Source organism: Scyliorhinus torazame, chromosome 4 (genome assembly GCF_047496885.1).
Source record: "Scyliorhinus torazame isolate Kashiwa2021f chromosome 4, sScyTor2.1, whole genome shotgun sequence".
Taxonomy (NCBI): domain Eukaryota; kingdom Metazoa; phylum Chordata; class Chondrichthyes; order Carcharhiniformes; family Scyliorhinidae; genus Scyliorhinus; species Scyliorhinus torazame.
In genome coordinates, this window is record NC_092710.1 from 299,464,457 (window position 1) to 299,478,288 (window position 13,832).

A 13,832-nucleotide genomic window follows, 5' to 3' on the forward strand; every position below is an offset into this window, starting at 1 on the left:
GCGCTCCCAGACTCGCAAACGTCCCATCTACGAACAGATCTCTCAATCTACCCCAGCTCTTTGCCATGCTCCAAATCCCCCATCCATTCTGCCCGGAACAAACCTATGGTTATTTCTTATCGGGGACCGCACCGAGGCTCCCGTCCTTCCCCCATGCCGTCTCCACTGCCCCCAAATTTTTAATGTTGCCACCACCACCGGGCTTGTAGTGTATTTCTCCGGTGAGAATGGCAACGGTGCCGTCACCATTGCTTGTAAGCTGGTCCCCTTGCAGGACGCCCTCTCCAATCTCTTCCACGCCGCTCCCTCCCCTTCTCCCATCCACTTACACACCATTGAAATATTGGCGGCCCAGTAATAATCATTTAGGCTCGGTAGTGCCAACCCCCCCCCTATCCCTACTACGCTGTAAGAACCCCCTCCTCACTCTCGGGGTCTTCCCGGCCCACACAAAACTTATAATGCTTTTCTCAATTCTCTTAAAAAAAGCCTTCGTGACCATCACCGAGAGGCACTGAAACACAAAGAGGAATCTCGGGAGAACCACCATTTTAACCGCCTGCACCCTACCCGCCAGTGACAGGGACACCATGTCCCATCTCTTGAAGTCCTCCTCCATCTGTTCCACCAATCGTGTTAAATTAAGCCGGTGCAAGGTTCCCCAATTCTTGGCTATCTGAATCCCCAAGTATCGGACGTCCCTTGTTACCTTCCTCAGCGGTAAATCCTCTATTTCCCTGCTCTGCTCCCCCGGATGCACCACAAACAACTCACTTTTCCCCATGTTCAATTTATACCCTGAAAAATCCCCAAACTCCCCAAGTATCCGCATTATCTCTGGCATCCCCTCCGCCGGGTCCGCCACATACAACAACAAACAGGTGTTCTTCTCCTCCCCTAAACACTCCCCTCCACTTCCTGGAACCCCTCAGTGCCATGGCCAGGGGTTCAATCGCCAGTGCAAACAATAACGGAGACAGGGGACATCCCTGCCTCGTCCCTCTGTAAAGCCAGAAATAATCAGATCCCCGTCCATTCGTAACCACACTCGCCATCGGTGCCCTATACAGCAGCTGTACCCATCCGATATATCCATCTACGAAGCCAAATCTCCTCAGCACCTCCCACAGATAATCCCACTCCACTCTATCAAATGCTTTCTCGGCATCCATCGCCACCACTATCTCCGCTTCCCCCTCTGGCGGGGGCATCATCATTACCCCTAGCAACCTCCGTATGTTCATGTTCAGCTGTCTCCCCTTCACAAACCCAGTTTGGTCCTCATGTACCACCCCCGGGACACAGTCCTCTATTCTCGTCGCCATTACCTTGGCCAGAATCTTAGCGTCCACATTTAAAAGAGAAATGGGCCTATAGGACCCGCATTGCAGCGGGTCTTTTTCCTTCTTTAGGAGGAGCGATATCTTTGCCTCTGACATAGTCGGGGGCAACTGCCCCCTTTCCCTAGCCTCATTAAAGGATCTCGTCAGAAGCGGGGCCAGCAAGTCCATATACTTCCTATAAAATTCCACCGGGAATCCGTCTGGTCCCGGGGCCTTCCCCGCCTGCATGCTCCCAATCCCTTTCACTACCTCCTCCATCTCAATCTGTGCTCCCAGTCCCGCCCTCTCCTGCTCCTCCACCTTAGGGAATTCAAGCTGATCCAGAAAGCACATCATTCTCTCCTTCCCTTCCGGGGGCTGAGCTTTATATAATCTTTCGTAGAATACCTTGAACACCCCATTCACTCTCTCCGCTCCCCGCTCCATCTCTCCCTCCTCATCTCTCACCCCCCCTATATCCCTCGCTGCTCCCCTCTTCCTCAGTTGGTGGGCCAGCAACCGGCTCGCTTTCTCCCCATATTCATACTGTACACCTTGTGCCTTCCTCCATTGTGCCTCTGCATTACCCGTAGTCAACAAGTCAAATTCTACATGTAGCCTTTGCCTTTCCCTGTACAGTCCCTCCTCCGGTGCCTCCGCATATTGTCTGTCCACCCTCAAAAGTTCTTTCAGCAACCACTCCCTTTCCCTACCCTCCTGCTTTCCTTTATGTGCCCCAATAGATATCAGCTCCCCTCTAACCACTGCCTTCAGTGCCTCCCAGACCATTCCCACCTGAACCTCCCCATTGTCATTGAGCTCCAAGTACCTTTCAATACACCCCCTCACCCTTAAACATACCCCCTCATCTGCCAATAGTCCCATGTCCATTCTCCAGGGCGGGTGCTGTTCTTTTTCCTCCCCTATCTCCAGGTCCACCCAATGTGGAGAGTGGTCCGAGATAGCTATTGCCGTGTACTCCGTCCCTGTCACCTTTGGGATCAGCGCCCTTCCCAATACAAAATGTCTATCCGTGAATATACTTTATGGACATAGGAGAAAAACGAGAACTCCTTACTCCTAGGCCTGCTAAATCTCCAGGGGTCTACTCCTCCCATCTGCTCCATAAAGTCCTTGAGCACCCTAGCTGCAGCCGGCCTCCTCCCGGTCCTGGACCTCGATCTGTCCAGCCCTGGGTTCAGCACCGTATTAAAGTCTCCCCCATTACCAACTTTCCCGCCTCTAGGTCCGGGATACGTCCCAACATTCGCCTCATAAAATTGGCATCATCCCAGTTCGGGGCATATACGTTCACTAGAACCACCGCCTCCCCTTGCAATCTGCCACTCACCATCACGTATCTACCCCCGCTATCCGCCACTATGGTCTTTGCCTCAAACAGTACCCGTTTCCCCACTAATATAGCCACCCCCCTGTTCTTTGCGTCTAACCCCGAATGAAACACCTGCCCCACCCATCCTTTGCGTAGTCTGACCGGGTCTATCAGTTTCAAATGCATCTCCTGCAACATAACCACATCTGCCTTTAATTTCTTTAGATGTGCGAGTACCCGTGCCCTTTTAATCGGCCCGTTCAGCTCTCTCACGTTCCACGTGATCAGCCGGGTTGGGGGGCTCTTTACCTGCCCCCCTTGTCGACTAGCCATCCCCTTTTTTAATCCAGCTCCTCACCCGGTTCCCACGTAGCCGTATCTCCCCCCGACGGCGCCCTCCCGCCTCGACCACCCCACCCCGTACCAGCGTAATTGCACCCTCCATGTTGCTCCCAGAAGTCAGCAAACTCTGGCTGACCTCGGCTTCCCCCCGTGACCTCGGCCCCCACTGTGCGAGGCCCCCTCCTTCCTGCTTCCCTGTTCCCGCCATGATTACCATAGCGCGGGAACAAAGCGTTTCCCACTTGGCCCCACCCCTAATGGCCGGCGCCCACAATTCCTCATCCTTCCCCCCCCTCCCTCCCCCACGACATGGGGAAGAGAGAAAAGTTACAGGGTCGCAAGATTAACAACTTGAGAGATCATCCCTTCCCCCTTTTTCCCCCCCTTCACCCCACGTAATCACACCACCACTTTGTCCCAAATGTTCTTTTTCTGGCCCGCCTATTCCAGCTGCTCCTCCACAATAAATGTCCACGCCTCTTCTGCCGTCTCAAAGTAGTGGTGCTTCCCTTGATGTGTGACCCACAGTCTTGCCGGTTGCAGCATTCCAAATTTGACCTTCCTTTTGTGCAGCACCGCCTTGGCCCGATTAAAGCTTGCCCTCCTTCTCACCACCTCCGCACTCCAATCTTGATATACGCGGATCACCGCGTTCTCCCACCTACTGTTCCGAGTTTTCTTCGCCCATCTGAGGGCCATCTCTCTGTCATTATATCGGAGAAATCTCACCACTATGGCTCGAGGTATTTCTCCAGCCCTCGGTCTTCGCGCCATAACTCGATAAACTCCCTCCAATGGGCCCGTCGGGGCCTCCGATCCCATTAATGAGTGAAGCATCGTGCTCACATATATGCCCCGACGTCCGCCCCCTCCACACCTTCGGGAAGACCAAGAATCCTTAAATTCTTCCTCCTCGCATTATTCTCCAACACCTCCAGCCTTTCCACACACCTTTTGTGTTGTGCCTCGTGCATCTCTGTCTTCACCACCAGGCCCTGTATTTCGTCTTCATTCTCAGCGGCCTTTGCCTTCACGACCCGAAGCTCCTGCTCCTGGGCCTTTTGTTCCTCCTTTAGCCCTTCAATCGCTTGTAATATCGGGACCAGCAGCTCCTTCTTCATCTCCTTTTTAAGTTCTTCCACGCAGCGCCGCAGGAACTCTTGTTGGTCAGGGCCCCATACTAGACGGCCACCTTCCGACGCCATCTTGCTTTGTGCTTGCCTTCCTTGCCGCTGCTCTAGAGGATCCTCTGCAATCCGGCCACTTTCCTCTCCTTTTTCCATCTGTGTCCAGGGGGGATTCCCTTCTGGTTTACCGCACAGTGTTTTTAGCCATTAAAATTGCCGTTGGGGCTCCTATTAAGAGCCCAAAAGTCCGTTCCACCGGGAGCTGCCGAAACGTGCGACTCAGCTGGTCATCGCCGCACCCGGAAGTCCTCCTCTGGCTCCTTGAATAGATTCCCATCCCCCTGCCATATTAGTTTAAACCCTTCCCAACCACTCCAGCAAATACTCCCGCTAGGCCATCAGTCCCAGTCCTGCCCAGATGTAACCTGTCCAGTTTGTACAGGTCCCACCTCTCCCAGAACGGGTCCCAATGCCGCAGGAATCTGAAACCCTCCCCCTGACGCCATCTCTTCAGCCATGTATTCATCCGATGGATTCTGTCATTTCTACTCTGATTAGCACGTGGCACTGGTAGTAATCCTGAGATCACTACCTTCGAGGTCCGATTTCTTAACTTTATTCCGAGCTCCCTGTATTCTGCTTTTAGGACTGTGGTAGTATGCATTAGGGGTCATGTGGGACTGTGACGCCATGATGTCATTGGCTGACAGATCCCGGGTCCTGGTTGGCTGTTGATCTCTAGCTCCGCCTCTCATAGAAGACGCAGAGGATTTCCAGACTGCGTTTGCAGCACTAAAGAGCATCTATGTTCGCCCAGTGAACCAGATCTACGCACGCTACCAACTCGCAACAAGACAGCAAAGTCCCGGAGAATCGCTAGACGAATTCTACGCCGCGCTGCTAATTTTGGGACGGGCCTGCAGCTGCCCGCCGGTAAACGCGATTGAACACACGGACATGTTAATTCGCGATGCGTTCGTGGCTGGTATGAACTCTCCCCAAATCCACCAAAGACTTTTAGAAAAAGAGTCGCTAGGACTCTCAGAGGCACGGGCCCTTGCAGCCTCACTAGATGTGGCCGCGCGAAACGCCCGCGCGAAACGCCCGCGCGTACGGCCCCGACCGCGCGGCAGCCCCTTGGGCTCCGTGGACCCCCGTCGCGACAAACCCCCCACACCACACAGGCTTGCGCGGTTCAGACGCCAAATCGTCCCGGGGGAGCTCGCTGCTATTTCTGCGGCCAGGCGAAACACCCCCGGCAGCGCTGCCCGGCCCGCGCAGCGATTTGCAAGAGCTGCGGGAAAAAGGGCCATTTCGCGGCTGTGTGCCGGTCCCGGGGGGTCGCCGCTGTCCCCGGAGAAGAAGGAGTCCTGCGCGTTTCTAACGCTCCCCAACCCCCCCCCCAGCGCCCCATGTACGACCCGCAGGCGCAGCCTTTTTGGGTCCCGGCCACCGCTGTCCCCGGAGAACAAGGAGTCCTGCGCGTTTCAAACGCTCCCCAACCCCCCCAGCGCCCCATGTGCGACCCGCAGGCGCCGCCATTTTGGGTCCCGGCCACCACGAGGGGAGGAGGGGCGCCGCCATCTTGGGACCCCCCAGCCATGTGCGATGCATGGGGCGGCCATTTTGTTCACCCCGCCGCCATCTTGGACGGCAACAATGGACCCCAGCATCGACGGCTCCACGGGGTTCGAAGAAGACGTTGAAGCACTACGACCACGTCTGGCCTCAATGACGCTGGACCAAGCACGGCCCCGGACGCTCCAGACGACGACAACAACGGTGCTGATCAACGGGCACGAGACACCATGCCTGGTCGACTCCGGGAGCACAGAAAGCTTCATCCACCCCGACACGGTAAGACTCTGTTTTTTGACCATCCGTCCCAGTGCGCAAAAGATTTCCCTAGCTGCAGGATCCCACTCCGTACAGATCAAAGGCTTCTGCATAGTGACCCTAACGGTGCAAGGGAGGGAGTTTAAAAACTACAGGCTCTACGTCCTTCCCCAACTCTGCGCGCCCACATTACTGGGATTAGACTTCCAGTGCAATCTGCAGAGCCTAACTTTCCAATTCGGCGGCCCAATACCCCCACTCACTATCTGCGGCCTCGCAACCCTCAAGGTTGAACCCCCATCCTTGTTTGCAAACCTCACCCCGGATTGCAAACCCGTCGCCACTAGGAGCAGACGGTACAGCGCCCAGGACCGGACATTCATTCGGTCCGAAGTCCAGCGGCTACTGAAGGAAGGCATAATCCAGGCCAGCAATAGTCCCTGGAGAGCACAGGTGGTAGTAGTGAAGACAGGGGAGAAGCAAAGGATGGTCATAGACTATAGCCAGACCATCAACAGGTACACACAGCTAGATGCGTACCCGCTCCCCCGCATATCCGACATGGTCAATCGGATTGCCCAATATAAGGTCTTCTCCACCGTGGACCTCAAGTCCGCTTACCATCAGCTCCCCATCCGCCCAAGTGACCGCAAGTACACAGCCTTCGAGGCAGACGGGCGATTATACCACTTCCTAAGGGTCCCATTTGGCGTCACAAACGGGGTCTCGGTCTTCCAACGAGAGATGGACCGAATGGTTGATCAACACGGGTTGCAGGCCACGTTCCCGTATCTCGACAATGTAACCATCTGCGGCCACGATCAGCAGGACCACGACGCCAACCTCCAAAAATTCCTCCAGACCGCTAAAGCCTTGAACCTCACATACAACGAGGACAAGTGCGTTTTTAGCACAAACCGGCTAGCCATCTTGGGATATGTAGTGCGCAATGGGATAATAGGCCCCGACCCCGAACGTATGCGCCCCCTCATGGAATTCCCCCTCCCGCACTGCCCAAAAGCCCTGAAACGCTGCCTGGGGTTCTTTTCGTACTACGCCCAGTGGGTCCCCCAGTACGCAGACAAGACCCGCCCCCTAATACAGACCACGACCTTCCCTCTGTCGACAGAGGCTTGCCAGGCCTTCAGCCGCATCAAAGCGATATCGCAAAGGCCACGATGCGCGCCATCGACGAGTCCCTCCCCTTCCAGGTCGAGAGCGACGCCTCCGATGTAGCTCTAGCGGCCACCCTTAACCAAGCGGGCAGACCCGTGGCCTTTTTCTCCCGAACCCTCCACGCCTCAGAAATCCGCCACTCCTCAGTGGAAAAGGAAGCCCAAGCCATAGTGGAAGCTGTGTGACATTGGAGGCATTACCTGGCCGGCAGGAGATTCACTCTCCTCACTGACCAACGGTCAGTAGCCTTCATGTTCGATAATGCACAGCGGGGCAAGATCAAGAACGACAAGATCTTAAGGTGGAGGATCGAACTCTCCACCTTCAACTATGAGATCTTGTACCGTCCCGGAAAGCTGAATGAGCCGTCCGATGCCCTATCCCGCGGCACATGTGCCAACGCACAAATTAACCGTCTCCAAACCCTCCACGAGGACCTCTGCCACCCGGGGGTCACTCGGTTCGACCATTTTATAAAGTCCCGCAACCTCCCCTACTCCGTGGAGGAGGTCCGTACAGTCACAAGGAGCTGCCACATCTGCGCAGAGTGCAAAGTTTCAGGCCGGATAGTGCGCACCTGATCAAGGCCTCCCGTCCCTTTGAACGCCTCAGTCTGGATTTCAAAGGGCCCCTCCCCTCCACCGACCGCAACACATACTTCCTGAACGTGGTGGACGAGTACTCCCGTTTCCCCTTCGCCATCCCCTGCCCCGACATGACAGCGGCCACAGTCATTAAAGCCCTTAACACCATATTCACACTGTTCGGTTGCCCCGCATACGTCCATAGTGACAGGGGGTCCTCCTTCATGAGTGACGAGCTGCGCCAGTTCCTGCTCAGCAAGGGTATAGCCTCGAGCAGGACGACCAGCTACAACCCCCGGGGGAACGGGCAAGTAGAGAGGGAGAACGGCATGGTCTGGAAGACTGTCCTACTGGCCCTACGGTCCAGGGATCTCCCAGTTTCACGGTGGCAGGAGGTCCTCCCGGACGTCCTCCACTCCATCCGGTCGCTACTGTGTACCACCACTAACCAAACGCCTCATGAGCGCCTCCTTGTCTTCCCCAGGAAGTCCTCCTCTGGAACGTCGCTGCCGACCTGGCTGGCGGCCCCAGGACCCATCTTGCTCCGGAAACATGTTCGGGCGCACAAGTCGGACTCGTTGGTCGAGAGGGTTCACCTCCTCCACGCGAACCCGCAGTACGCCTACGTGGAGTACCCCGACGGCCGACAGGACACGGTCTCCCTGCGAGATCTGGCGCCCGCCGGCAACACGCACACCCCCCCGACACCAATCACCCCCTCCCTGCCACCGGCGCACCCTGCGACCGCCCCCTTCCCGAGAGGATCGGTCCTCCTCCCAGGTCCGACCAGAAGTGAAGCTGAAGCAGAAACCATAAAGCTCCCGGAGACGACAACACTGGAACAAGCACCACCACCACCGGGGCTGAGGCCATCGACAAGGACGACCAGACCGCCCGACCGACTTGTGGCATCGGTGTAACACTAGAATGTTGTGGACTTTAACGAGAATTTTTTTCCCTTTTTCCCTCTTACGAATACTGTAAATAGTTCAAAACAAAAAAAAAAAAAACCCTGTACATACTGTGATGACATGCAAAAGTTTTTCCTCCCAGGACCAGCCTTGTAAACCCCTACCACCATGCGAAGCACCACCCCGCTGTGTTCATTTTTAACAAGGGGTGAATGTGGTAGTATGCATTAGGGGTCATGTGGGACTGTGAAGCCATGATGTCATTGGCTGACAGATCCCGGGTCCTGGTTGGCTGTTGATCTCTAGCTCCGCCCTGAAGGCGGAGTATAAGAACCAGGAGTTCTCCCCCGCAGGCCAGTCTGTTGCTGAACTGCGGGGAACAAGTCACGCTTAATAAAGCCTCATCGACTTCATCTCTATTCGTCTCTCATGAGTCTTTGTGCACTACAAGGACCTCATCCCTGATCTCCTCATCCTGGGCGATAAAGAAATGGCTGAGTAGCGAAATACATACTTTGGCTCTGTTTTCACAAATGAGGACACAAATAAGATAGCAGAAATGTTGGGGAATGCAGGGTTTAGTGAGAGGGATAACTGAAGGAGATAAGAGTAGAGAAATGGTATTGGGGAAATTGGCGGGATTGAAGTCCGATAAAACCCCAGGGCCTGATAATCTGCATCCCAGAGTAGTTATTAATAATAATCTTTATTGTCATAAGTAGGCCGCATTAACACTGCAATGAAGTTACTGTGAAAAGCCCCTAGTCGCCACATTCCGGCTCCTGTTCGGGTACGCAGAGAGGGAATTCAGAATGTCCAAATTACCTAACAAGCATGTCATTCAGGATTTGTGGGAGGAAACCAGAACACTGTTGGGGGTGAGGGTGGTGGGGGGTGGTGTTTGGGGGTGGGGGGGGTGGGGGGGGGGGGTGTTGACACACGTGTCATGGGGAACTGCAACTCAGCAGGGTCTCATTCCCTCGACCGATCTCCCCCCCCAGCAACCTCCCTTCCCTCTGGGTCACCGACCACATACAGGGCCCTCTGCTGAGCCACGGTGAAGAGCAGCAGGTCCGGCGGTCCTCCTCCAGTTGTCTCCCACTCCTGGTGATTCTGGGCAGCCTTCTCCTGGGGAGGTGAGGTGGGGGGGAACACAGACAACGACAGCGTCTGGTCCTATATGCCCAGGTGGCTCAATACATCCATTTCAACGTGGACTGAGCCCACCAGGATGCCCGGGCAGCGGGGTTCGCTGCTATCGCCGGGATACCCCGGGTCCAGTGGGTGATCGACGGGATGCAAGTCTCCCTATGGACACCTGCACATAACAGGCCGCTCTGCACCAACCGAAAGGGGTTCCACTTGATGAACGTGTAGCTGATATATGACCATCAGATGCACTACATACACGTCTGCCCCTGATACCCGGGCAGTGTGCACAATGCCTTCATCATGGTACACTCGATCGATGTATTGAAAGATATTTAGGTAATATCTAAAACCTCTTTCCATCGTTCTTCCTCATCCATGCATTCGGCAAGTCTGGTGATGTCATCTTGACATGTTTGAGGTGCCCCCCCTAACTGGGGGTTGGCTGCTGAGTGACAGGGGTTATCTACTGTGGTCATGGCTGATGACATCTATCCGCAGAGACGGACGCAAGACCCGCTACAACGACACCCACACAGCGACCAGGAGTGTGATCGAGTGGTGCTTCGGCCTCCTATAAAATTCTAACAGCATTGGAGAGGGTAGATGCAGGAAGGATGTTCCCGGTGGTGGGTGTGTCCAGAACCAGGGGGCACCGTCTGAGGATACGGAGTAGACCAATTAGGACAGAGATGAGGAGAAAAGTCTTCACCCAGAGAGTGGTGAGCCTGTGGCATTCGTTACCACAGGATGTAGTTGAGTCCAAAACATTGTGGTTTCAAGAAGCAGTTAGATATAGCACTGAGGGAAGGCAGCACGGTGGCACAGTGGGTTAGCACTGCGGCCTCACGGTGCTGAGGTCCCAGGTTCGATCCCAGCTCTGGGTCACTGTCCGTGTGGAGTTTGCACATTCTCCCCGTGTTTGCGTGGGTTTCGCCCCCACAACCCAAAAAGTTGTGCAAGCTAGGTTGATTGGCCACGTTAAATTGCCCCTTAACTGGAGAAAAATGAATTGGGTACTCTAATTTTTTAAAAAAAAAGATATAACACTTAGGGCGAAGGGGATCAAAGGTTATGGGGAAAGCTGGATTAGGCTATTAAGTTGCATGAAGCCATGATCATAATGAAGGCGGAACAGGCTTGAAGGGCCGAATGGCCTCCTCCTGCTCCTATTTTTTCTATAAACTCCCCTGTTTTTGACTGAAAGGGATCTATATCTGCCTTCAACAATCTTTTTCTCGTCGCGTACCTTCAGTCAGTTTTTTATGTTCCCCGCAAACTTACTCTCGTACTCTATTTTCCTCTTCTTAATCAATCTTGTGGTCCTTCTTTGCTGAATTCTAAACTGCTCCCAATCCCCAGACCGTTTTGTGTTTCTTGGCCAATCAAACCTTTTTGTCTTTTTTTATTCATTCTGGGATGTGGGTGTCTCTAAGTCAGCATTTATTGCCCATCCCTAATTGCCCTTGAGAAGGTGGTGGGGAACTGTCTTCTTGAACTGCTGCAGTCCATGTGGTGTAGGTACACCCACAGTGCTGTTAGGTTCCGGGACTTTGACCCAATGGCAGTGAAGGAACAGTGATATATTTACAAGCCAGTATGGTAAGCGGCTTGGAGGAGAACTTACAGGTGTTGCTGTTCCCAGTCTCCTGCTCTTCTCCTAACTCCAAACTCCCACTTTAACTGCCCACCATCTACCCACACACACAAGACAGACAAACACAGGGGAGGGAGAAGGGATGAAAAATAATAAGACTGAGAGTCAAAAGATAAGAGTCTCTGCTTCAGATGGTTGTTCTTAAGCACACTTTCTTCACAGCACACTTGCTTGTTAAAGTCTCTGGTTTACAGCTGGTAATGGTCTTGTTTGTAGAATCATTCATTCATGGTCTCCACAGGTTACACAATGCAGTACTCACTGGCAGCTGGCTTTCTGGAGATACACCTTATTTCTCATCAACTTGGACCTTCAGCTCGAGGTTTGCCTTCAGGCCTTTATCTTTCTAGAGAAACACTTTATTTCACATTAAACCTTGCTTTCAGCTCATTGTTTGACTTCAGCCCTCTGCAGCCTTAAGAGACCGGCACCCAGGCTTGCTGGTGAGAGAGTCTGGCCCCACAGTGGCCTTCTGGAGAGGATTAGTTTGATCTTTTTGGAGAGAGTTAGTTAGATTTATTCACCCAGGCTGCTAGGATCAAAACTGAAACCAAATTGGAACCTCATGACTCTGAAAACCTTCCAGTGAAATCAGATCCAATCACCACCTGTTACCAGGCAGAGCACAGTCTTTTGGGCCAATGCATTGGCCATCAGCCAAATCAATCAAACCAAGACCCAGCCATTTCTGTCATTGGTGCCAGTCAGTCTACAACGCCAGGCCAAACCAGCACAGGCTTCTGCTTGAATTAAAGGTCCAGGCCACTGTTTCCTTCTGCTTGAATTAAAGGTCCAGGCTGTCATAAAGATACAAGTCTAGTAATTATCCATGAATCAAAATTGTAAGGGCAAAAATAAAGGAATGAGGAAATAACGGAATAAACAGGAGCAAACAGGAAGGACCATTACATTACATTATTCTAGACTAGGGAGAAACTGAGGTCTTTAAAAATATTCATCAGATCAACTGATAGTAACAAGTTATGTTGAATTACAGAGGAGTTACCACATTGAGACAAACCAGACTGCGTTGAGTGATCCTCTGCATAAGCACCAATCCTAATTCTATTTGCCCACTCCTATCCACTTATCCTTTTATTTTATTTTCCTACAACCGCACAACTGACCTCATAGAAGCATAGAATTTACAGTGTAGAAAGAGGCTATTCGGCCCATCGAGTCTGCACCGGCCCTTGGAAAGGGCACCCTAATTAAGCCCACACATCCACCCTATCCCAGTAGCCCAGCCACCCCATCTAACCTTTTTGGACACTAAAGGAAATTTAGCATGGCCAATCCATCTCGCCTGCACATCTTTGGATTGTGGGAGGAAACCGGAGCACCCGGAGGAAACCCACGCAGACACGAGGAGAACGTTCAGACTCCGCACAGACAGTGACCCAAGCCGGGAATCGAACCTGGGACCCTGGAGCTGTGAAGCAACTGAGCCAACCAGTGTGCTATCGTGCCCTCCCAATTCTTAAATGTTGGTAGTGTCTTCTTAAATGTTGGTAGTGTCTCATTCAATCGCTGCCTCCAGTATCATTTCACAGCTCACCCTCTGTATCCTTAATATGTTACCCTTAATGATAGTTAGGTGATTAAATAGGATTTTATTCTTGACATAAGAAATCAGATCAATGAATCAGTTTTGGCTTTCCCAGCAAGGGGATTTGAGTACAGGAGCAAAGATGCCGCGGTGATGTATACCTTGGTGAGACAGCAACTAGAGTACTGTGTGCAGCTCTGGCCTCCCTTTCTAAGGAAGGACATACTACCATGGAGGGAGTGTAATAGACGTCTATCAGACTAATCCCTGGGATGGTGGGATTGTCTTATCAGGAGAGATTGTGGAAGATGGGCCTGTATTCCCTAAGGTTTCAAACAATGGGAGGTGATCTCATTGCAAAATTATAACTTTAGAAAATTCTTATAGGGCGTGACAGGGTAGATGTGGATAGTTTGTTTCCCATAGGTGATGAGTATAAAACCGGGGGATAATCTCAGAATAAGGGATAGACAATTAAAGACCAAGATAAGGAGGAACTTCTTCACTCAGACAGTGGTGAATCTGTGGAATTCCCTACCCCAGTGGGCTGTGGAAGCTCTGTCACTGAACATGTTCAAAATAGGGATTGATAGATTTCTGGAGACTAATGCCATCAAGGGATATGGAGGTAGTGCATGAAAGTGGTGTTGAGGTAGATGATCAGCTCTGATCCGTTTGAATGATGGAGCAGGCTCAACAGGCCAAATGGCCTACTTCTGGTACCATGTTCATTAGCTTTGCCTTTAAGGTTTATTTTTTTAAAAATCTCCAGGGATGGGTTATGTGGGGTTATGAGGTTGCAGGGATGGGGTGGGGGAGTGGGCTGGTGGGGTTCTCTTTCGGAGC